Source organism: Tiliqua scincoides, chromosome 4 (assembly GCF_035046505.1).
Source record: "Tiliqua scincoides isolate rTilSci1 chromosome 4, rTilSci1.hap2, whole genome shotgun sequence".
NCBI lineage: Eukaryota > Metazoa > Chordata > Lepidosauria > Squamata > Scincidae > Tiliqua > Tiliqua scincoides.
In genome coordinates, this window is record NC_089824.1 from 164,055,483 (window position 1) to 164,081,752 (window position 26,270).

General features: G+C 43.7%; 1 protein-coding gene across 4 annotated transcripts in view; it reads right to left on the reverse strand.

Moving 5' to 3' along the window:
- Positions 1-26,270, reverse strand: part of RNF220 (ring finger protein 220) — a 341,743-nt gene that overhangs the window by 51,455 nt on the left and 264,018 nt on the right. The gene's annotated exons all lie outside the window — the stretch shown is intronic.

Below are 26,270 nucleotides of genomic sequence, written 5' to 3' on the forward strand. Positions count from 1 at the left end.
GCAGATAAAAGTTAGTAATCTCATCTGCTTAGTTATGCAGCAATGATCTTCCTCCACTTTCATTTTAGCAAGCATTTGATTCAGAAAAAGTGTTTCTAAGTCCAGAGCTAGCTGGTCTTTTTGAGGCAAACAAGAGGAGGTAACACTAAACATTCAAATGCAGAGACAGGCAAGTAAGAAACAGGGGTTTAGTACATGCTGTATGGACTAAACTGATATGTAAAGCAGAATGCTTGTCCATGCATAAAGGAAACACTATCATCAAAACCTGTCACAATTTCATACAACTGAATAGTTTGCTACCTTTTCCTCCCCCTACTCTTCAGATTACCCAGATCAGATTATAAAGAGCAACGGGAACTAAAGTGCAATATGCTAGAGGTGCGCCAAAGAAAAGAAAATGCTTATTATCTAGATATCACAAACATCTAGCCACATATTATGCTACCTGCACCAAATTACAAAATGCCAGAGGCAGTCTTATGTGTGATGAATTCCCAACCACAAATTCAGCAGCAAACTCTAGAAGAAAGCAAAATTCATCTATTAGGCTACCTGAGAATTTTCATCCCTGTGTCACCAGCTCCTAGCACAGTGCAAGCATTTCACCTACTCTCAGGATCATCATATGGAAGTCTAAAATTCCAGATTTGTACAAAAAAATGCAGTATTCTACAACTCAAATAAATGGGAAGAACAAAGCAAAAGTGTAAGCATTTGTTCTTACCTATTTGTTTGTAATTTTGTATTCAAAATTAATTCCAGCTCAGGACACCTGTGAAGGCTATAATATAGTGTTGACACAAAGTTATATCTGGTTTTTTTTCTCTATGCTGCAACGGTTGTTTAATTCCATGATCAAAACAATTATAACTTGACTTTCTAGTAAAACAGTTAACACTAACAAATCATGTTTTACTTTCTACAATACTTAAAATATTTTAATATTTATCAAAAATATAACATTCTATATACTTAAGACACCCGAGTTGTTTCTTGAAAGAGTGCACAACTTGATAAAATGGACAGGTACACTGGAATCTCTGCCTACCCCCTCTGCTTTACCTTACTTAATACAACTGTATATAACCTTGTCTGAACTGTCATAATTTCCAAGTCTCTTAAAATCAGGCTCATTTGGAAAGTCTACAACATTTCAGTTCCCCATAATTAAGAGACTAAAAACAGAAGACTTGCTTAAAGAGTGGGACATTCTTCCATAATTGCTCAAGGATGAGTTGTGCTACTTTATAGATGAGACAAAAAGACCACATAGGTATCAGCCTTCACCAATATAATACCTACATCAGGCATCACACTAGTTTGTCATCTCTCACAGTCATAGCCATGCACTCATTGGCTTAATTATTTCTTCTCCTCCCATCCCTCCTGCCAATACAAAGTAGAAAATGTGGCCTGGCTCATTTGGCTCATGTGGCCTGGCCTGGGGTGATCTGAATGCTCACGAAATTATGTACATTTTAAACAACAGTTGGGGCAGAAGAAAACCAAACAAATAGAAAGGAGTTTTCTTTTGTTCTTCACTTTAGTAACAGAATAGATGCAAAAAAAGAGACAAGCAGCTTTCAAGCAATCTGACTTCAAATCCCATATGCCAAATGAAGCAATCAAATCCTATCCAAATGACATGGGTTTAGTTAGTCAAGAAACCATACAACATTTTCAAATGTCATTTGCTTAATTTTACAGCTTGGATTTTGGCAATTCAGTTTGAGATGTCTTCCAATGCTCAGTATTTTCTGGCAATATTCCAGCCCTCTTCCTTGGTGACTCCAATAAGCTCTTCTAGGTTCCTGGTATTCCTTTCCTAGGCTTTCATTCTGAATATCAAAATCTAAGCCTCCTCAAACTAAGTAGTAACATCTGTAAATTTTACCCAGGACAGACTCTATGGCATTAAATTCAGAAAGAAGACTGAGGACAGCTGGTACCAGCTAGCTGCACAGAATTAGGTTCATGCAGGTAATTGTAAAGCAAAGGAGCAAATAGCACTTGTCTCAGTGCTGTGTATAAAATTTGATAATATGATTCAGGAGGGCTTAAAAGTTGGTTGACAGGGCAGTGAGGGTCACACACACACAAAAAGAGGAACTTCACAATGGTTTTCAGAAACCTCTGCAAGATTTGGTGAACTTAAAATGTAATCCTGTCACTAGACTTGTGAATACAACAAATCCTTTGCTCTTGTACTCATTGCTAACTGGACTGGTTCCCCAGGACTGTTTCCCACTGTACCTCGTACTATAGTATCGCCATCTACTGCATCTACTGGAAAGATTGACACAAATTACAACTATCAATCAGCTATAGAAAGTCAAAGATCCCTGCCCTAAGTTGCACAGAACCAGGGAAAGAGGGGGATGCTTTAATTCCTAAACTGCCATCAGGTAGCACTACAGCATTTCCAGGACCCAGAGTGGCCTTGCACCAAGGGTTCCCAAACTCTCAGGGAGAGAGTTTGGGAACCAGTAAGTATTTGCTGGTGAGGGAAGAGGGAGGGGCAGTCGCAGCAACATAATTGGGATGATCATGCTGCTGCGGGGGGGGGGGGGGATTGTTTTTTTCCCCAAGTTATCTAGGGGTTGCTATGGTTCTCAGGGTTGTCCAGAGAGCCTTTGACCCCCTCTGCAGCCCTCCCAGCAGATCCAAACTGATGAGAAAAAGAAAAAAAAAAACTTCCTGTTTTTGTCACAAAACCGGAAGTGGATTTTCCCTCTTTTTTACAGTAGTTTGGAGCTGGGGGGGAGGCTCCCTGGACCCTCCAGAGAGCCGTAGCAGCCCCCAGATAATTTGAACAAACAATTCTCTCCCCAGCAGCAGCACAACTGTTCCAATGGTGTTGCTGCCATTTCTGTCACCCTGCCCCTTAAGGGGGCAGAAGCAGAGCTTCCTTGGCTTGGGCGTTGTGGCACTTCCGTTTGGGAACCCTCTGCTCACAAGGAATCCTGTGTCTAGCGCAGGGGTGGCCAACCTTTCATCCTTAACAATGTTGTAGAGGAGGGAATTTCAGCAGGTGCAGCTTGTTATCTGTGAGATGACAAGCTGCACCTGCTGAAATTCCCTCTTCTACACCATTGCTAAAGGTCCAGGAGCCCTAAAGATGAAAGGTCGGCCACCCCTGTGGTAGCAAAAGGACAGTTTTAGGTCCTCCAACAGGTTCAAGACTTTCTCTGACCTTTGTGGCTCAAGTTGCTCACATTTGCTCACGGCACAAAGAAAGTGAACATACTCCAGCAGCTGTTCAAATATTTGCCGCTTAAACTGCTTTACATCAATTATTCATCTCAGGTTCAGTGAAACCAGATTTCTGGACAAGAATTAAATAGATTGAAAAGTGTTTTGAGAAGCAAGACGTTCTGATAGGCCCATATCCGGTGTGCACAAACGAAGTGTAATGTCTTTAAAACCATATTGCTTTTTAGTACAAACATACTTTCCTCATATATGCAGGCACGCAAAGTCGCCAACTGAACCTAACCCTGTAACAAGAGTGCTCCACAAAACCGAAGGTCACTCCATTATTACCTTACTCAGAAGACTAATCATGCTAAAATACACATGTGTCTACTTGAGGCAATACACTAGGGGAGAAGGGAAGATGAGAGAAGAAGCACATCTCATCTAACTAAGTGTCACTTGGTTAAGTGTTAGCTTTAGGGGTTATAACCAATCTGTTCACTATGTTTTATGTCTATATATCCCTATTTTTCCATTAATGAAAAGGGGATGTGTGAATGTAGCACTATGAAGAAAAAAGTGCTTCGGTTGCTTACCTTGCATTATTTCAAACGCAGCAAAAGAGCTTGCTGCAGAGGCATGGGGTTCAAGGCTTGCCAAACAATCAGGACTGGTCAGGAGGGGATCTCCAAAAGAGACAATGAGTTGAAAGGTTTCCGACAGAGCTTGCTGCACAGAGAGGTTAGCCAACTACCTTCCTACCAAGACTTAACATCATCCACATGATTGAACAGATTTGTAACATCTACTTCCTGCCATAAATTATCTTATCTGGGAATCAAAACAGAAAAATTTTGCTTCCTGAAGCTTCATTTTCCCTAAGTTGTTTCAAAACCCATGAGGGAACTCTGGTCACTGCTCACTTCGAAGGCACAAGGAGTAGAATTCTGTATGCATGCATCAGCGATGCTCCACCGTCCCAGTCTAGATAAATCCAGCTGCTTTCTCAGCTCTGCCTCCAGCCATAAGAAATCTCAACCTTAGCATGATGGAAGTTCTGGCCATTTTTATGGTTAACATTTCTCTCCTTATTGCCAGAAAGTTGCAAATCTTCAGGTCAGGCCTCAAAAGAGGACTTGGAGGGAAGGGGGATGATGATAACTTGCCTCCCCCCGCTAGCTTCCTTCACTGTGCTTCCTCCTCTTCAATACGTTTCATGTTTGGGAACTTGGTTCTTCATACATTTTATACTTTTTGTGTATAAAAAAGTATATACTTTTATTTTATACTTTTAAGATTTAACTGCTGTATTATTGGTGTACTGCTACTGCTTTTGTCCTTTTCCATCATTTTCTTGTTAATTGCTTTTTAATGTAAGCCGCCTTGAGCGCCCTGTATTTTAGGAGGAAAGGTAGGACATAAATAAAAGAACCTTGCAATTACACTATGAAAATTTTGACTTCAAAAATAAAAAGTATGCTTTAAGACTTGTGTCTACTTAACATTCCTGTAAGAAAAGCATTTTTGCCAGCTCACCTCCAATATGACTTTGGATGTGTATCACCAGCCCTTGGTGATATGACCAACCTTACTGAAGCTAAAGCAACACCATTCTCTGACAGTCTTAATCCAAGATGCCTCTTTAAAAGGTCCAGACAAACAAGAGTGAGCATGCAGGTCAGGCTCTAGGGCCATTAAGCCGAGAAAAAACAAAGTTACTGCTCTGTCTCTGATCCCCATTGCTCTTGTAGGCGGCTGCTCTGACAAGCAATTCCAGCACCGGTATTGAGTGGCACCTCTATAAACCCTGTGACAGTTCAGGAGACAAACTCTCTCATCAGTCAGAATGTACCTATCAAGATCACTTACCTTGAGAGCCCAGTAGCCCTCCAGTGCTGTGTACACAACTCTGTTCTGCCTGGCCTTGCAGCTGATGGTCCCAGTGCCAAAACAGACTTAATGCTGAACACTCCAGTAGCTTAGAACATGCCTTCTGTTTCAACATGCCTTAGAACAACATGCCTTAGAACAAGCTTAGGTTTCTTAACATGCCTGCTGAGATACCTGTGCAGAAGCTTTGTAAAAAGCAAGGAGGCCAATTTTACATATGTGACAGGCCAGCTCTAATCTGAACAGATTGGACAATTCTCCCTTCAACTTCAGAGTTAAAAATGATTTATTTAATCTCTTCTAAGGAACACTTTTCCCTCACAAGTATTTCCACAGCACTTCTGCATGAAGGTATATGGCAGTGTTATTCAAACTTTGAGGCGTGGCTCCTTAGGGAGGCGCCAGGAACTCAAAGGGGAGGCACTGGGATGTCCTCTTGCAGTGACACAGTCACACCCCTGGGCAGAATACAAGCCCCTCCGTCCTATGCGCTTTTTCTTAAAGCAAAAGAAACAGGAGTTGCTCAGCTGTTCCTTCCAAGTGACTGCGAGAGTGGCTGCTGCCGCCCCGCCCTCTTCTGCCTCCACTCTGAGGTTGCCGCCTTCTGTGTTTGCTGCATGTTATTTCCAAAGCTCTTCAACTCCAACCCCCACCTGGCAAGTACCAAGCATGCTCATTTTGCAATCCTTGTCCTTGCTGACCGTCAGAAAGAAACCCTCCTTGATCCTTGTCTGGTTGGTTCCTAGTTCCCAGCCTGGGAGTGCTTCTAATCAAAGTGAAATCTCTCTTTTCAGCCCCTTCGCTCTTCCACTCACCCCTTTCGATCTCCAAACCTTCCCGCTTTCCTCCCCCACCCCAAATAAAACGCTTCCTATTTTACCAGTCATCAAGACTCTTAAATTTGCTTCCATGCAGTTGGCAAAGGGGGAGGGGAGAGACAAGCACACACTTCACTTGGCCAGGAGCAAAAAAAGGGTACTGTTTTTAAAGTGATTTATTAATCTTGTTGTTTGACTGAAGAGGAAAGGCTGTATTTTTAAAGTGATGAATCTTGCTATTCGAAGGGAATACTTATCAGCCAGTGATGAAATGATTGCCAGCCCGATCCTATCCACACTTTCCTGGGAGTAAGCCCCACTGACTCTAATGGGACCTACTTCTGAGTAGGCATGCGTAGGATTGGGCTGTGCATCTGCTAGTATAGGAGACAAATCAGCTTCCTAACCAAACCCTTATCAGCTCTGGTATATTTTCATGGTCTATTTTTGTTTTCCCCACCAGCTGCTGGAAAAATTTAATTTCATTAAATTAATAAAGGGTTCAATCCTATCCAAGAAGAATGGGAGAAATGACTAGTTGGATTGGGGTCCACAGGGGTGTGTGTGTGTGTGTGTGTGTGTGTGTGTGTGATGTTGGTCAGACTGGTTTGTAAGCATACCAATAGAATTGTTTTATCAAATGAACTTTGTGAACAAAGTTAAAAAAAACGAGTCTTCCTGGACCAGACAAAATCTACCTACTCCAGCATCCTGTCTCCAACAGTGATCAGCAGCTGATCATTTATAAAGCATGTATATTGCTGTGTATTAATAATATGTTTTTAAGATCTGCATTTAATTAATGATATGATTAATATAATTAATATTAATGTAGTTAATATTTCTGGCCACTTCCAGTTTAATGATGTCATTTCCAATGCTCAGGAACATGATGGGGAATCATGGCCAACAGCCACGGAGGGTCAAAGGAGCCACTGGCCGGAAAAGTTTGAGTACCACTGGTATATGGTGTTTTATCTCAGGTGGTATTAACATGAACAACCTGGAATAACAGCCAGGAACACCAACCTATCTGGGATAGCACTAGGGCGCTCAATGAAATTAATTTATGTACTAAAAGAAAGGCATTGATAATATGTGGTGCTCACTGGAATACAGCACACCTAGGTTAAGACAAGTTACGTAAACACAATGAGGACATGTTCTCTTGGGGCCACATTTCACAAGAACACAGAATCACTCTCGTTCTCATGTTGCACGCAACATACACATCTATTTTTTGTTATACTTCAGTCATTAAGCAAGCTAGGTTTAGATTGGGGGGTTGTGGTGCCTCAGGAGGCACCTGCTAAAATCCAAAACTTCCTCCCAGAAATGTGTCCAGCACTGCTGTGGTACAGATGCAAACATTTAAAAGTACCCATGACCCACGCATGAGAACCACTCCCCACCCCTCTTGCAAAAAGGCTTTGAGTTGAAAATTTGCCATGAAACAGTATGCACATTTCACAAGGGATGGGCAAGTCAGGCATGGTTTGACTCGAGCTGCGAGTCTTTGCCCCCCCGCAACTCGACTTAAAAACAAGTCATAATGGGGGCACTTTCCAAGTCGCCCACAGAGTTTTCACGATTTGAAAAGACTTGAGTCACGAGTAGTTTCTTTTAAAAAGCCAGTCGTGGGGAAAAAAACGGGGCTGCTACTGGTGTGTGTGTGTGTGTGTGTGTGTGTGTGTTGGAGTTCTCTTTAAACACTCCCCTACTGTCCCACCCCACCTGTAAATGAGGCAGGAGGGGGTGGAATGGACTGTGAGGGAGTGGGGACAGAAATGGCAAGGTGGAGGGTCATGCACAACAGCTGCGAGGCTGACCAGGATGACCCAATCCTTTGCAGCTCCACTCAGAAGTAGTCCAATTTGTACCAGTCATTCAATGAGACTTCCTCCTCCAAAGTAACAGAGCCCACTGGTAGTGTAGCTAGAGGGGGTGAAAAGTACTAGGTTTTGCAGGGATCCTCACCTTGGCTTGCAAAGCACTGTGTGTTGCACAGAGCCTCACTGCAGGCATGTAAATGGCCCCCTGCCCTTCAGAGCAGGAGTGGCAGAACTGTCCTGTCATTGTCTGAGGAAAAGTACCACAGCAGCCCTGCCTGCTTACACCTGATGAGGCTATCCATACACTCAATTTCTCAGGTGTAAGGAAAGCCTCCGCAGGTGTGAGCAGGTAGGGAAGCTGTGGTACTTTTCCATGAACTACCTCACCTGCTCCAGCACTCAGAAGGGGAGGCTCCATGCAACATGTAGTGCTTTGCAAGCCATGGTGAGGCTCCCTGCAAAACTTAGTGCTTGCACCCCTCTAACTACGCTACTGGAGTGCACAGGCGCCAGCCATGCAGTTGAAAAGAGTGATCATTATGAATCTCCATAGAATCTCTGTGGGTTAAATTACCAGGCCTGAGCAGCGATGTAATACTGGGGGCGTGCTATCGTCCTCCAGACCAGAAACCAGAAGGGGACCTTGAAATGAGGAAACAGATCAGGGAGGTGACAAGGAGGGACAGGGTTGTAATCATGGGGGACTTCAATTATCCTTATATAGACTGGGTCAATTTGTGTTCTGGTCACAAAAAGGAGACCAGATTCCTTGACATGCTAAATGACTGTGCCTTAGAGTAGCTAGTCATGGAGCCCATCAGAGGACAGGTGACTCTGGATTTAATATTGTGTGGTACTCAGGAGGTTGAAAGGGAAGGTAAAAAGAGTCAATTCTCTCCAGAGTGTATGGAGGCTGCTTAAAACAACAGCCCAGCGGAAGCGTATACTGCAAAGGAAGAAGGGCTCCACTAAGTCCAGGAGGGTGCCCGCATGGCTAACGAGCCAAGTTGGAGAGGCTGTAAAGGGCAAGGAAGCTTCCTTCCGTAAATGGAAGTCTTGTCCTAATGAGGAGAATAAAAAGGAACATAAACTGCGGCTAAAGAAATGCAAGAAAGTGATACGGGAGGTCAAGAGAAACTATGAGGAACACATGGCCAGCAACATTAAGGGGAATAATAAAAGCTTCTTCAAATACGTTAGAAGCAGAAAACCCAGCAGAGAAGCAGTTGGCCCTCTGGATGGTGAGGGAGGGAAAGGGGAGATAAAAGGAGAGATGGCAGAGAAATTAAATGAGTTCTTTGCATCTGTCTTCATGGCAGAAGACCTCAGGCAAATACCGCTGCCCGAACAGCCCCTCCTGACCAAGGAATTAAGTCAGATGGAGGTTAAAAGAGAAGATGTTTCAGACCTCATTGATAAATTAAAGATCAATAAGTCACCGGGCCCTGATGGCATCCACCCAAGAGTTATTAAGGAATTGAAGAATGAAGTTGCTGACCTCTTGACTAAAATATGCAACTTGTCCCTCAAAATGGCCACGGTGCCAAAAGATTGGAGGATAGCAAATGTCACACTGATCCTTAAAAAGGGAGGGAGGGGGAACCCGGGAAACTATAGGCCGGTCAGCCTAATATCTATACCAGGTAAGATGGTGGAATGCCTCATCAAAGCTAGAATCTCAAAACACATAGAAGAACAAGCCTTGCTGAGAGAGAATCAGCATGGCTTCTGTAAGGGTAAGTCTTGCCTCACAAACCGTACAGAATTCTTTGAAAAGGTCAACAGGCATGTGGATGCGGGAGAACCCATGGACATTATATATCTGGACTTTCAGAAGGCGTTTGACACGGTCCCTCACAAAGGCTACTGAATAAACTACATAGTCAGGGAATTAGAGGGCTGGTCCTCTCATGGATTGAGAACTGGTTGAAGACCAGGAAACAGAGAGTTGGGTGACAATGGGCAATTTTCACAATGGAGAGAGGTGAAAAGCGGTGTGCCCCAAGGATCTGTCCTGGGACCGGTGCTTTTCAACCTCTTCATAAATGACCTGGAGACAGTGGTGAGCAGTGAGGGGGCAAAGACATAAGAACAGCCCCACTGGATCAGGCCATAGGCCCATCTAGTCCAACTTCCTGTATCTCACAGTGGCCCACCAAACACCCCAGGGAGCACACCAGATAACAAGAGACCTCATCCTGGTGCCCTCCCTTGCATCTGGCATTCTGACATAACTCATTTCTAAAATCAAGAGGTTGCGCATACACATCATTTTAAACTGATCCCTGGGGGAAGGCCGACAGGAGCCGAGGGGCATCCGGTTTGGGACTCCTCATCCCTATGGGATGAGGATGGGGAGGTTAGAGAACAACAAGACAAAGGCAGGGTAGGAGAAGAAATTGGGAAAGGTAGGGTGATGGGATGTGATAGACGGTTTGGCACAATGACAGGATGCGGGGACAAAGGAGCGAATAAGCAGCCCATCCTGGGGCATTCCGTGTATAAATGCTTTTATGCGAATGCCCGAAGTCTACGAGCAAAGGTGGGAGAACTGGAATGTCTGGTGACAAGGGAAAATATTGATATAGTGGGCATAACGGAAACCTGGTGGAATGCGGAGAATCAGTGGGATACCGCAATCCCGGGCTATAAACTCTACAGGAGGGACAGGCAGGGGCGTGTTGGAGGTGGGGTGGCCCTTTATGTTAAGGAAGGGATAGAATCCAGCAAAGTAGAGATTGAAGGTGGGTCCGACTCCACCGTAGAATCTCTGTGGGTTAAATTACCAGGCTTGTGCAGCGATGTAATACTGGGGGCGTGCTATCGTCCTCCAGACCAGAAATCTGATGGGGACCTTGAAATGAGGAAACAGATCAGGGAGGTGACAAGGAGGGACAGGGTTGTAATCATGGGGGACTTCAATTATCCTCATATTGACTGGGTCAATTTGTGTTCTGGTCACGATAAGGAAACCGGATTTCTTGACGTGCTAAATGACTGTGGCTTAGATCAGCTAGTCACGGAGCCCACCAGAGGACAGGTGACTCTGGATTTAATTTTGTGTGGTACGCAGGACCTGGTTAGAGATGTAAACGTTACTGAGCCATTGGGGAACAGTGATCATGCTGCGATCCGTTTTGACGTGCACACTGGGGGAAGAATACCAGGCAAATCTCTAACAAAAACCCTTGACTTCCGACGGGCGGACTTCCCTCAAATGAGGAGGCTGGTTAGAAGGAGGTTGAAAGGGAGGGTAAAAAGAGTCCAATCTCTCCAGAGTGCATGGAGGCTGCTTAAAACAACAGTAATAGAGGCCCAGCAGAGGTGTATACCGCAAAGAAAGAAGGGTTCCACTAAATCCAGGAGGGTGCCCGCATGGCTAACCAGCCAAGTTAGAGAGGCTGTGAAGGGCAAGGAAGCTTCCTTCTGTAAATGGAAGTCTTGCCCTAATGAGGAGAATAAAAAGGAACATAAACTGTGGCAAAAGAAATGTAAGAAGGTGATATGGGAGGCCAAGCGAGACTATGAGGAACGCATGGCCAGCAACATTAAGGGGAATAATAAAAGCTTCTTCAAATATGTTAGAAGCAGGAAACCCGCCAGAGAAGCGGTTGGCCCTCTGGATGGTGAGGGAGGGAAAGGGGAGATAAAAGGAGACTTAGAGATGGCAGAGAAATTAAATGAGTTCTTTGCATCTGTGTTCACGGCAGAAGACCTCGGGCAGATACCGCTGCCCGAACGGCCCCTCCTAACCGAGGAGTTAAGTCAGATAGAGGTTAAAAGAGAAGATGTTTCAGACCTCATTGATAAATTAAAGATCAATAAGTCACCGGGCCCTGATGGCATCCACCCAAGGGTTATTAAGGAATTGAAGAATGAAGTTGCAGATCTCTTGACTAAGGTATGCAACTTGTCCCTCAAAACTGCCACGGTACCAGAAGATTGGAGGATAGCAAATGTCACACCTATTTTTAAAAAGGGAAAGAGGGGGGACCCGGGAAACTATAGGCCGGTCAGCCTAACATCCATACCGGGTAAGATGGTGGAATGCCTCATCAAAGATAGGATCTCAAAACACATAGACGAACAGGCCTTGCTGAGGGAGAGTCAGCATGGCTTCTGTAAGGGTAAGTCTTGCCTCACGAACCTTATAGAATTCTTTGAAAAGGTCAACAGGCATGTGGATGCGGGAGAACCCGTGGACATTATATATCTGGACTTTCAGAAGGCGTTTGACACGGTCCCTCACCAAAGGCTACTGAAAAAACTCCACAGTCAGGGAATTAGAGGACAGGTCCTCTCGTGGAATGAGAACTGGTTGGAGGCCAGGAAGCAGAGAGTGGGTGTCAATGGGCAATTTTCACAATGGAGAGAGGTGAAAAGCGGTGTGCCCCAAGGATCTGTCCTGGGACCGGTGCTTTTCAACCTCTTCATAAATGACCTGGAGACAGGGTTGAGCAGTGAAGTGGCTAAGTTTGCAGACGACACCAAACTTTTCCGAGTGGTAAAGACCAGAAGTGATTGTGAGGAGCTCCAGAAGGATGTCTCCAGACTGGCAGAATGGGCAGCAAAATGGCAGATGCGCTTCAATGTCAGTAAGTGTAAAGTCATGCACATTGGGGCAAAAAATCAAAACTTCACATATAGGCTGATGGGTTCTGAGCTGTCTGTGACAGATCAGGAGAGAGATCTTGGGGTGGTGGTGGACAGGTCGATGAAAGTGTCGACCCAATGTGCGGCGGCAGTGAAGAAGGCCAATTCTATGCTTGGGATCATTAGGAAGGGTATTGAGAACAAAACGGCTAGTATTATAATGCCGTTGTACAAATCGATGGTAAGGCCACACCTGGAGTACTGTGCCCAGTTCTGGTCGCCACATCTCAAAAAAGACATAGTGGAAATGGAAAAGGTGCAAAAGAGAGCGACTAAGATGATTACGGGGCTGGGGCACTTTCCTTATGAGGAAAGGCTACGGCGTTTGGGCCTCTTCAGCCTAGAAAAGAGGCACCTGAGGGGGGACATGATTGAGACATACAAAATTATGCAGGGGATGGACAGAGTGGATAGGGAGATGCTCTTTACACTCTCACATAATACCAGAACCAGGGGACATCCACTAAAATTGAGTGTTGGGCGGGTTAGGACAGACAAAAGAAAATATTTCTTTACTCAGCGCGTGGTCGGTCTGTGGAACTCCTTGCCACAGGATGTGGTGCTGGCGTCTAGCCTAGACGCCTTTAAAAGTGGATTGGACGAGTTTCTGGAGGAAAAATCCATTATGGGGTACAAGCCATGATGTGTATGCGCAACCTCCTGATTTTAGGAATGGGTTAAGTCAGAATGCCAGATGTAGGGGAGGGCACCAGGATGAGGTCTCTTGTTATCTGGTGTGCTCCCTGGGGCATTTGGTGGGCCGCTGTGAGATACAGGAAGCTGGACTCGATGGGCCTATGGCCTGATCCAGTGGGGCTGTTCTTATGTTCTTATCATGGCTTGTATCCCGTAATGGATTTTTCCTCCAGAAACTTGTCCAATCCCCTTTTAAAGGCCTAGGCTAGACGCCAGCACCACATCCTGTGGAAAGGAGTTCCACAGACCAACCACATGCTGAGTAAAGAAATATTTTCTTTTGTCTGTCCTAACCCGCCCAACACTCAATTTTAGTGGATGTCCCCTGGTTCTGGTATTATGTGAGAGTGTAAAGAGCATCTCCCTATCCACTCTGTCCATCCCCTGCATAATTTTGTATGTCTCAATCATGTCCCCCCTCAGGCGCCACTTTTCTAGGCTGAAGAGGCCCAAACGCCGTAGCCTTTCCTCATAAGGAAAGTGCCCCAGCCCAGTAATCATCTTAGTCGCTCTCTTTTGCACCTTTTCCATTTCCACTATGTCTTTTTTGAGATGTGGCGACCAGAACTGGGCACAATACTCCAGGTGTGGCCTTACCATCGATTTGTACAACGGCATTATAATACTAGCCGTTTTGTTCTCAATACCCTTCCTAATGATCCCAAGCATAGAATTGGCCTTCTTCACTGCCGCCGCACATTGGGTCGACACTTTCATCGACCTGTCCACCACCACCCCAAGATCTCTCTCCTGATCTGTCACAGACAGCTCAGCACCCATCAGCCTATATGTGAAGTTTTGATTTTTTGCCCCAATGTGCATGACCTTACACTTACTGACATTGAAGTGCATTTGCCATTTTGCTGCCCATTCTGCCAGTCTGGAGACATCCTTCTGGATCTCTGAAAAGTTTGCAGACGACACCAAACTTTTCCTAGTGGTGAAGACCAGAAGTGATTGTGAGGAGCTCCAGAAGGATCTCTCCAGACTGGCAGAATGGGCAGCAAAATGGCAGATGTGTTTCAATGTAAGTGTAAAGTCATGCATATTGGGACAAAAATCAAAACTTCACATATAGGCTAATGGGTTCTGAGCTGTCTGTGACAGATCAGGAGAGAGATCTTGGGGTCCTTGTGGACAGCTCAATGAAAGTGTCGACCCAATGTGCGGCGCCAGTGAAGAGGGCCAGTTCTATGCTTGGGATCATTAGATAAGGTATTGAGAACAAAACAGCCAATATTATAATGCCATTGTACAAATCAATGGTAAAGCCACACCTGGAGTATTGTGCCCAGTTCTGGTCGCCACATCTCAAAAAAGACATAGTGGAAATGGAAAAGGTGCAAAAGAGAGCGACTAAGTTGATTACTGGGCTGGGGCACCTTCCTTATGAGGAAAGGCTACGGCGTTTGGGCCTCTTCAGCCTAGAAAAGAGGCGCCTGAGGGGGGATATGATTGAGACATACAAAATTATGCACGGGAAGGATAAAGTGGATAGAGATGCTCTTTACACTCTCAAACAGCACCAGAACCAGAGGACATCCACTGAAATTGAGTGTTGGGAGAGTTAGAACAGACAAAAGAAAATATTTCTTTACTCGGCGTGTGGTTGGTCTGTGGAACTCCTTGCCGCAGGATGTGGTGACAGCATCTGGCCTAGATGCCTTTAAAAGGGGATTGGACAAGTTTCTGGAGGAAAAATCCATTACAGGTTACAAGCCATGATGTGTATGTGCAACCTCCTGATTTTAGAAATGGGCTATGTCAGATGGAAGGGAGGGCACCAGGATGCAGATCTCTTGTTGTCTGGTGTGCTCCCTGGGGCATATGGTGGGCCACTGTGAGATACAGGAAGCTGGACTAGATGGGCCTATGGCCTGATCCAGTGGGGCTGTTCTTATATTCTTAATCTCCTTCTCCCCCTCCCTGGACTTCTCCAGCCAATTTGAAGCAAGAACTCCTTGGGCTCCTCCTTCCGGCCTCCTCAACCTAAGAAAAAAACCAGACCATCCATCCTTCATCCAATGACCACTGGTTCCACTGACATGGGCAAGTGATCCTGCTCCTGCCTCCCACCCGATGCAAAAGCAGAACATTAACCCTCTTAGCTGGAACTTCCCTGCTGCTCGCCTGGTCTGAAAGATGGCTCCATGAGGTCTTCCATGCCGCAAAAAAAAGTAAGCAAGCACACCCAGACACAGATACACTCCAGTGTATGCATGGGGAATCAGTGCCGAGTCAAGTGACCTCAATACCTGTGTCATCAGTGCTGGTGACTCAAGTCACAAGTCTGCAAAAATGCTGCTCTTGCAACTCGGACTCGAGTTACCTGACTCAAATTCCCATCCCCACATTTTACAGACCCAGAAACTACATTATGATTTAAAGTCATCACATCTCTTTTGTAGAGGAGATGAGTTGAATTAAAATAGAAACACATATCTTTTATCTATTGATGGTATTTATTAACAGGGTGTTAAAACCCTACTGAGCGCTTTCCACATGCGCTGCCTCCGACGCATCCTCAGCATCACCTGGCAGGACAAAGTTCCAAACAACACAGTCCTGGAACGCGCTGGAATCCCTAGCATGTATTCACTGCTGAAACAGAGACGCCTGCGTTGGCTTGGTCATGTCGTGAGAATGGATGATGGCCGGATCCCAAAGGATCTCCTCTATGGAGAACTCGTGCAAGGAAAGCGCCCTACAGGCAGACCACAGCTGCGATACAAGGACATCTGCAAGAGGGATCTGAAGGCCTTAGGGATGGACCTCAACAAGTGGGAAACCCTGGCCTCTGAGCGGCCCGCTTGGAGGCAGGCTGTGCAGCATGGCCTTTCCCAGTTTGAAGAGACACTTTGCCAAAAGTCTGAGGCTAAGAGGCAAAGAAGGAAGGCCCATAGCCAGGGAGACAGACCAGGGACAGACTGCACTTGCTCCCGGTGTGGAAGGGATTGTCACTCCCGGATTGGCCTTTTCAGCCACACTAGACGCTGTGCCAGAACCACCTTTCAGAGCGCGATACCATAGTCTTTCGAGACTGAAGGTTGCCAATACAAAATAAAACCCTACTTGACCAATTACTAGTGCTGAATAAAGTATCCCTCAGTTGATGTACTGTGTGTTTAACCACACAAACTGGCTTGAGAGTTCCACTCTCTGAATTGTAAAGGTTGAACTATATTTTCTTTTACACACACTTATTTCAAATTTATTCACACACAATTACTTCCAACTCAGGTAGCTACTACTTGTATTTTAACTGTGTTTTATTGTGTTATATATTTAAACTTGTTCTAAGTAGCAGTAGTTTATGGATATGTTGCTGTATATTGTTATTGATTTTCAATGGTAAACCACCTACAGGGCTCTGCTGAGTCAAATTGGTAGGGATATAAATAAAATATAATAAATAATAATAATAATAATAATAATGAGCTGCCAGAAGAACTGTCCATGAACCTCTGGTGCAGAGCAAGAAAGCTCATCTGCTTGTGGCATGTAAATCTAGGCTGCCCTGTACTTTGACTCCAGAATTTTAAGCAGAGGTTTCTTCTGTGATCAGTGTGCACGAGTAATACCGCACAATTCACTTTTTCACTTTAAAAACACAGACCCTTAGGAGCTGGTCAGACTCCAGCTCCACCCTTACTTTGGTGCAGTGCCTTGTTTATGACTGTATTGGCCAGAAATAAAATTGGTTTTTAATATTGATTGTGGGCAAATTCACCTAGATTTGGTGCAAAATACAGTTTCGAGTTATAGATCTTAAAATGATAGGCTTGCCAATTCCTTTTCCCACAGAATAAACTACCCCCTTGCTAAGCTCATTCACCTGCTTCTCCCAATGCGCAACTCACTGTGAGACAAAAAGTTTAAAAAGCAGCATTAAAGACTTTTATTGCTAACATGTTGCCAGGCCTCACACACATTTCCTGGGAACAGCGTTTAGTAGTGTTTGTTTCCTCAGCTGCTGAAATATTCCCAAACTAGCACTAAGAGAACATAGCGACATGGATGTGGCTTTCCTTTAAACATGGCTTGAGGAAAAACAACCTGCCTTGCCTCTTTTAAAAGGCAAAGGAAAGGGCCACTGTAGTCGCATTTTCTGGAGCCAGTTAATAGATTGCTTTGTTCTATTACCTTATTGCACTATAAATAAGCAGGTAAACAAGAATTGGGTTAGTAATGTTCATGGCTCCAGGTTAATGGAAAGTTTGCCACCTTTATGTGAATAAGGCTAAGTCTGATTTTCACTGACTGCTATTAAAGCACAGAACGAGTTTCATAGGATTTATAGAACAGCAGGTTTCTTGCTTATGAGGATGTGCACATGGATCGCTGTAGCAGAGATGCAACTCTCAAGTCAGCATTCATAACTGCAAGCAAACAGAATCCTTAGATGCAAGTTTGGATCTGGCTACTTGTAGTAATCTTTACTAACAGACCAGAACAGCAGGCTTTAAGACAGGGCTATATAATTTTATGGCTGTTAATATTTTGTGGTACTGCTGTATGCCAAGGTGAAAGTAATCAAGCTTCAACCTCAGGGGCCAAGCTGATTGCCAGTAGAAGTATTTTCTCTCCCATAAATGCAATCTCAGAACTTGGCTAACAGTATTATACACGCTCTCCTTAGGTCTCCACTGCACATGGCCACAGCTGCAAAGAGGACCTTATATCCAAGCTACTATGGCAGTTCCTGCTGCCCTGCATCAACCTAATGTTCAGCAGAAGGCAGGCATACATTTGTGTGCTTGTATGTGGAAGACTGCTATACAAAGGGAAATTTGCAAGCAGAGGCTTAGCAGTCACTGATGTAATTTCCATGAAGGTGGCTCAGGGGAATTTCTGTTCCCATGAGGGAGAGTGGAAACAAAAAAGGAAAAAGGGAATTAAAGTAATCTTGAATTACTAAACAGGTTCACATCACTGGATCAATAAGCACCACTGACAGGGATCACAGTCACATTGCAATTCTGCCAATAACAGGAGGAAGGCGGAAAAGCTGAGAGGATGGACTTTTCTAAAGCAACCGAGCATGAAGCTGCAAGTTTGGTGAGCAACCAAGAGCAATGTCCCGGTTTGCAGGCACCAGTAGAAGCAGCAGGCCCTGTTGTCCACTCATTTAAACAACAATGCACTCAGGCTTGATGGAAAGCATCATAAGACGGAACAACAAGCTTTCATAAAGGGAACCTGCATGCTCATCACAAACCAATTCACATCTAGGCCAGGAAGAAGAAAGAAAATCAGTGTTAATTTAATCAATTGATCAGGCTATTGACTGCAAAACTGGAGCTGCTAGTTAGCCATGTGCGGTAACGCTTCCTGCTTCTGAAGCCACAACACACACAATTGATTTTTCTTCACCTGCTGCACCAAAGTAAAAATACAGAATGCTTTTCTAAGGTGTGTGGGGGATGAGGGGGAGATCAACTGCAGTCCAAGGAGAGGAAGCAAGCCACTAAGCACACCAGCCAGGAAAACAGGGGCAGTGCACTGTCTTGCAAGTTTCAAACTGAAATTAGTTACAGATGCAGTCACGGTGTCTTGTGTAAACGCTATCGATTGAGAAGCTGACAGTCTTAGGAGCCTCAATGCTAGGACAATCAATCCGGCAGCAGTGTCACCTGCCACTTTGCTGAATAGTTGACAATGCAATTATCCAGTGTGGAGGCAGAGAGTTGGCGTGTGTCAAACGCAGTTAACCACTTTCCGGGCACTACTTGATAATGCGTTTCACCGCCTGGTGCGAGAGACGACATGCGAAGACAAGGAGCGGTTTAAAGTCATTGAGAAACCACACTTCTCCTCTTGGGGGGGGGGAAGAGAAAAAAAGTCACACTGCCCTAGCTTAACAACTGTATTTTAAAATGCTATTAAAATTGCGTCGATCAGCAACTTGTCAGTTGAGGCTGAAGGGCAACCCAAAGCCCATAAGAGAGGCTGCACTCAGGGCAGACGGCTTGAAAAAAATAATCAAATGACTGGCTTAGAGACTGGGACCTTCACACTGAGAGCAGAAGGAAAAAAGCTATTGTAGAGGCAATGCTGCAAGACCTAGGACTAGATGAGCTCACACTGCTAGTCTAACAGCCCCAAAAAATGTACATTTAAAATGTATGTTCTCAACTTGGAACCTAATCAATTTCCAGCATGGAATAGTTTCAAATGTTACCCCTTTACCCCAGACTCCTCCTGCCAATTTAGTTTAACAATCACATTTTCATTCTCCCTGCCCCACATTAATCTTTTTCCTTCACCCATTGCTGATCGGGAAACTCATGCCAAGAGGGAAATGGTTTACTCAAAGTGCTGCCAAACACATGGTTAAGCTCAGAACAGATACTAGATTTCTCCTTGATCTCTTTCAAGTTTTAATAATCTTGTCCGTGACAAGACAAGTAAAACTTCAGTCATTTCATTTCAACTGCAGTTTCTTTAATAGAATTCCACCCAATAGTGGAAAAGTGGTAATACAACAGATACCGGACATTCTTCCATATGATGCTTGACTTTTTTCTAAAGCTGGCAGAAACATGGTGAATCCTACATGCTCCTACTCCCTTCTCAAATACAGGGTGTCTCAAAACAATGTACACACATTTTAATGAGCTCTAATTTATACATGCTTCAGTGTAGATAACCTGCAACACTTGAACATTTAAGGGAAGCAATTTAACCCTTTTCTGCTCAGCCCATAAGGGCACACATTTGACCCTGTTGAGTATATGCAACGTTGGACAGAAATTGTTTAAGAGATGTGTGGAATCATCCCAGTGCACACACCATTAGTCAATGATGTAAGCTGTGGACAGACAGCAATGGGAACATTTTGAACACTTGGTCTAATTAACTAATTAAATGAGTCAAGCAACTGCTTCTGTGTATACTTTTGCAGTATGCATGTGAATTATAATAAATGTGTGAATTGTCACACAATAAATTTGATAAAGTATAGCATCTATTTTCTTGAGATTCAACTGTATTCAACTCAAGTACAGGTGGGGCTTCTGTATCCACGGATCCTGTATCTGCAGATCTGGCTCAACACAGGCTCCCAGACACTCCAAAAGGGATCAGAGTACAGCTCCAGAGGGCTTTCTGAAGCCTGCAGAGGTGAAAAAAATGCAACTTTTGGTTTTCCAAGAAGTCTTTTCATGCCTTTAAGGTATTCTGAGGCCCTGGGAAGCCCCCAGAGAAGCAGCTCCAGTTCCCTTTGGAGGGCATAAGGGCCTAAAAATCACAGATTTGCTTATCTGCGATGTTGGTATCCCCCAAGGATATTGAGGCCCCTCTATATCCTGTGTATCTTTCTGTAACTTAAACCCATTTCCCTGACATCACTGAAAACTTTTGTTTTTTGTCTTTTCATGATCTTTGACATTTCAGATTTCCTGTGGTCATCTTGTATTTAAAGAAGCCCAATTTACTGTTTTCTCATAAGGTCTTGTATTCCTCCATATTCAAGAGTACATGGTTCTTGAAAAATAAAAGAATTATTGAAAAATAAAATAAATGGTTTGCCCATTTAAAGTACCAGAGCAGTAACTTGACTGGAATTCATCCTTGTATTCAGAAACACACTCATATTGTACAACTTTGCCTGGAACTCTACTACTTTAGGAAGTAGGTAACAAGTTGCCTCTGTTAACACCCTTGACGTCAAAACACCACCTGCACACAAAAAACTATCGCATCAGGCAAACTGATCCATTAGGACCATCTCCCTTGCCTAACTTTCCAAAGGCAGGGATTTGCTGAAGTGGAGAACCGTTCAATCATACCATCCTCACATGCATTTGAAAGTGGCCCCGACCCAAGAGGGCTAAGCTACACTCTTTTTTGGAACATATAATTGGTTCTTCATCTGTGGTAGCAAACAGCACATTGCCAGTTAGTAGCTTACTGATTTATTGTGACATCACCTCATTCAGGCTACACTGACAAATGTGTTAAATTGACTGTGAAGGGGGTAGATAGGTAGGACAGGCATCCTTCGAATTCACAGGTACCATATCCGCAGATGGTTTGTTTATTTATTTATTTATTTGATTTAAAAGATTTCTACCCCACTTTTCCTCTGCTGAAAGCAGATGCCCAAGGCGGCTTACAATTTATAGATTAAAAAAATACAATATACAGCAGAGTTAAAAAACCAGAAAATACAATATAACAAAAGAAAAAAGGAAATATAATGGGGGGGAACACCAAGTGGAGGAGGGCAAAAATAACTCAAGGAACTGCTGTAGAGGTAAGCCCTGGTTGAAATGCCATGAGGGAGGAGGTAGATCTTAATTCCTCCTGTAGAGAGTTCCATAATGGTGGCGCCACTACTGAGAAGGCTTGCCCCCATACCGCCAACCCCCTAACTTGGGAGAAAGGCGGCACTTGTAGGAAAGCCCCCTCGGGTGACTTAAGAGGGTGGGCCGGAATATATGGGAGAAGGTGGCCCCTCAAGATAACCTGGCCCCAAACTGTGAAGGGCTTTAAAGGTCAAGGTTTCACTTATCCCCCCTGTAGCACTCAAGGTTCTCAAATTCCCCCTGCTGCACCTCTTTCCATTAACAAATTCTATGCAAAGGGAAGATTTTCTTTCTTTTGATTTGGAACGCTTTGGAAAAGGAAGTAAACAGAGAGAACCTACATTCATAGCTACTAGAGAAACACTACAGGAGGTAAACTTATTTGATTTCTCTGTAAACCACTTTGTGAACTCTTTGTTGAAAAGCAGTATATAAATACTGTCAATAATAATAAAGTGAGAATGGTAACAGAAAGAAAGTCTAGAGTTCTCACTGCCTGTCTGCTTCCTCTGCTATAAGCTTCCTGCTAGCATTCTCACTGTTGCCTCCTGTAGTATTCTTCTAGCAGCTATGAGTCTAGGTTCTTGCTATCTGCTTCATGTTCAGAAGAGAAAGGAAGAAAAATCTTCCTCTTGCAAAGGGTTTGCAAATGAAGAGAAATCAGTGGTGAGCACAATGGGGAGATTTGAGTAGTGTCTGCTGGATCTGTAGTAGCAGCAGAAACCTATCTCTGGCAGATGGGGGAGGGGAATGACACCTGAATTCAACTACAGAAATGTACTAACTATTCTGTAAAAATATGCTTAGAGTAAATTCTACCTTCTGTTTTGAACTACTATTACTACAGTGCAAGGTCTGTGCAGCCAGGTCAATGACCGACAATGAAGGGAAATATCTGGAGAAATGGAGGGCTCCATGAGTTTCTCTCATTCCATGAGACCCATGGAATCAGGACCATATTCTCATGACTATGGTAGAATAAAAGGCTATGTATGAAGACATGTATAAAAACCTTGCGTAAAAACCCTACTTGACAAAAATTGAGTTTATCGTTAGCCTGCCGATGTAAACTGCCTTGAGTTTGCAAGACTTAAGTTTAAGAGAAAGGTGGTATATAAATACTGTAAAATAAAATAAAAATAGAATACTTTAAATACTTTATTGATAAAAAGTTATTTACAATAATAAGTATATTTTAAATATTACAGCACTAAACAACTTTAAGGCATCGTTAATTATACTTAAATAGGCAGATCTCATGGTGTGACCACGCAAAGCACTACGTTGCAGAGGATGGCAGGCTTAAATGTGAAAACTCATATTCAAGTTCCTACTTAGCTATGAAGCTCGCCTGGTGACCTTAGACCAAGGAGTAATGATTTGTCTACCTACTCTTCACAAGGTTGCCATGAGACTAAAATGCCACACTAAGATCTTCATGGAGAACAAGATAACACAAATATAACATTTATTTTTACTGTGGATACACAGCAGACTTCTTTCATTAGTTGTCTATCTTTACTCATCTACTGTGTTCTGAAAACAACGTCCTGAGGAAACCACAATCAGAAGACTACTGATTGACCCTTTACAATCAGTTCCACTCACCCTGGAGATATTTTAAAGGATTTGGAGACGACTTCTCAAATGAATTTGCTATACTTAAGAGACACACAGAGAAAGAGATGAAAGACATGAATATAGTCAGCCCCAAGAACATTTAGAGGGAAATGTAACGTAAGAAGTATCCCTGATACTAGAAGGATGCAGAAATATAGCCAACAGAATATACTTGTACATCCCTGAGGAACAGAGGAAAATGGCATATTCAGCAGTTTCAGAGGACCTTGAACTTGAGCAGTGACCCAGGCTCCTGCTGCTACCCTGACTCAAAAATAGGCCACAACATGCAAATAACCAACTTCACAAATCTCTTCAGGTAATTGTGTGGGGTTCCCATGCTAAAGAAAAGCAAGGCTCTGAGTATACAAGGGCTTTTCCCCATTCTGTAGCCAACAACAGGGCAATGGAAGTCACATTTACAGTCCCGTCTCGATTGCAGCCATTGCATTTAATCAAACAATTATTCTGAAAGGAATTGCAATTTTCATTTCTTCTCAAAGAAAGTATGTTTTAAAAGTAAAAAGGCTTATAACAGGAGGCAGCCTTGGGTAAGAATTTATTATTTGAGGGAAGATGATGAGAAAATACATTATGGAGAAGCAATTCCTGAAAGAAAGGATTTTCAAAGTGGAAAGCGAGAGGGGGGGCAGTTAAAGACTTCATAGATATGAAACTCTCTTAAGCTCCACTGCCAATAGTTCTCCAACTTCACTTCCTTCTGTCAAGTTCATTCAGATCCACGGATAACAAATATTAGTTACAGATTCATTCATCCAAAGGCTCTTGTACACACTACAGACACCTTTTATTTCCTGGCCAATCCCCAGGGAAATCTCATTGTCTCTTGCACTAATGCCACTGCCAGCTCTCTTTGATATGACCTTAAATGCAACTTTAACTTGACAGACTAGGTGATGGAAATCAGGCACAGCCCTGTTAGTTTTGCAAACTACCCCAAAGAAACTAATCTTCCTTCTTATGCTCAAGAAACAAAAACCAGAACACACAGCTAATAATTCCAAAGAAAAACAGATGGGATGTCACTGCCGCCTATAAAAATCACATTCTGAGCAAAAGACAATTATGATATCTACATTTTTCTGGAAGAATAATACTTTTGAGATGACAAGATAAAAAAACAAGAATGATGAAGGCAAAACGCCATGCATTTCCATATCAACATGGCAGTAGCAGGATTTCCATGGATCTCAGCCTTACACAGTACAAATGGTTTCTTCTACTTGCACTGAAAATGAAAGTCATCCCCCCCCCTCCAGGTTTCAGGGCAAGAAGGGTGTTCCAATGTATAGTGATGCCTCTCTGGGACTCTTGACTCTCTCCCTTTAACTCTTCCAGATAGCAAAGAATTTGGGAGTATGTTTTGCTTTTGAAATTTCTTAACAAGTATCCAGGAATTTTTATCTTCTTTATGGGTGGTCCCAATTTGACTACAGTCCTAACAGCATGTAGACTTCAGAATTAGAAGAGCAGATTACTGCTTTTAGATAAAAAATTATCAAAGCAGTTTACAAGCAAAAAATGAACTGCATTGTCTCTACTGTATCTCTCTGGAAAAGTGATGTGGCACTTTAAAGTATTTAAAATGATTTTAGATTCCACCCACATAAAGAATGTGTTGCTGATGGTGATGTCACTTCTGCTGTTTATTCTAATTTTTTAAAAAGCCTGCTGTGACATTAGTGCTCAAAGCAAAATGAATTTTGAAATTAGAGGGACAACCAGGCTGCAAGACTATAGCGGATGACAGCTGACTTCTGGAAATGCCAGGCGCTCATATCTTTTATCAGCCTGACTTTTCAAACAATCATAACGAGTACAGCTGAAAATAACGTTTGGCACAAATGATTAGGGTCTCAAGTCACTCTCTCACTTTACAAATTAAGAAGAGCCCTACTGGATCAGACAATGGATCTATCTAGACCAGCATCCTATTCTTAATTACAGCCTGGCAAATGCCCCCAAGAAATTTGATAAGCAGGGCACGAAGGCAATAGGTTCTCCTATTGTTAGCCCCCAACAGCTGGTATCCAGCAGAATACTGCCTTTGGATACCAAAGTTCCATTTAGGAGCCATCCTTCTAGTTGGTAGTATTTCCACAAACTAAAACTAGCCAGGAGATGCAGGACTTCTTGCTTACCAGGACTTCTTCACACATGGTTTTGCAAGGGGTGGTTAAAAATGTGAAATGTCCAAAAATCAGTATTTCCACAGAGCTCATCTCAGGAGGCTCCTGTTAATAGCTCTTTAGAAAGCCTTACTTATTGCCTTAGTGACTTTTACAACTTTGCCTGTGTATGTGATTTTCAAGGTAACTAAAATTCCCAAGAATGCCAGGTGAATAAACAACTGGCCGGTTGTTGCTGCACCTGTCAAGAGGTGCAGTGCAGAAGGGCCAAGGAGAAGCAACTTGGCTACGTTCTTCAATCCCTTCATATCTGGAGAGGGCAACAATCTCGGCTCTATCAGACAGCACAGCTCAGAGTTTAAATGGGACTTGCTGCTCGCTTGCTTTTCCTGTCTCTGTCTCTCTCCTTTTGAAGTTGCCTGGACAGCTTCCTCAAGCTGGCGTTATCACTCCCTCTAACCACTCTTGGCAGGCAATCTAATTCCCCCTGAAAAGGTCACCGCCATTTTAACTGCCTTTCAATCACATTAGGAGTGCTGCCGCTTGTGCCCGCAGAGCTGCGCCTGCAGCTCTCCTGGTTGAGGTGCGATCAATAAACTGACATACCGCTTTCCCCCTCACCCTCCCACCCAGCCTGTCCCCTCTTTCCCAATGGCTCTGCCATTCAGACTCCCCCCATCCCTACACCACTTTCTTTGGCTAAAGGAATGACACAAGATGCTGATTGACCAAACTCTCCTAAAAGCCATCCAACACAGGGGATAGAGATAACCTATCATGCATTAATCTACTTAGCCTATTTGCTCCAACAAAGAGGAGGGGGGATAGGCTCTCTCCCTAGATACACAGAGGCAGCAACATCCCAGAGACTGGCCAGCTCTGGCTCCTTTGAAGCCAAGTTACTACAAAGAGTAAGCCTGCCTCCAGCAGCCCTGCATGCAATCATTACTGTTATCTCTCTTGCATTCACCCTTTTTTCCTCACAGTTACCAGTGCCGTGTTTCCCCCATCGATCTTCGTGTAAGACACTGTTTTAAGTCTGCTCGCCTTTTGACTGTGCTAAGCCGTTTAAGAGATGACAGCAGCCTCTATCAGCACAAAGCC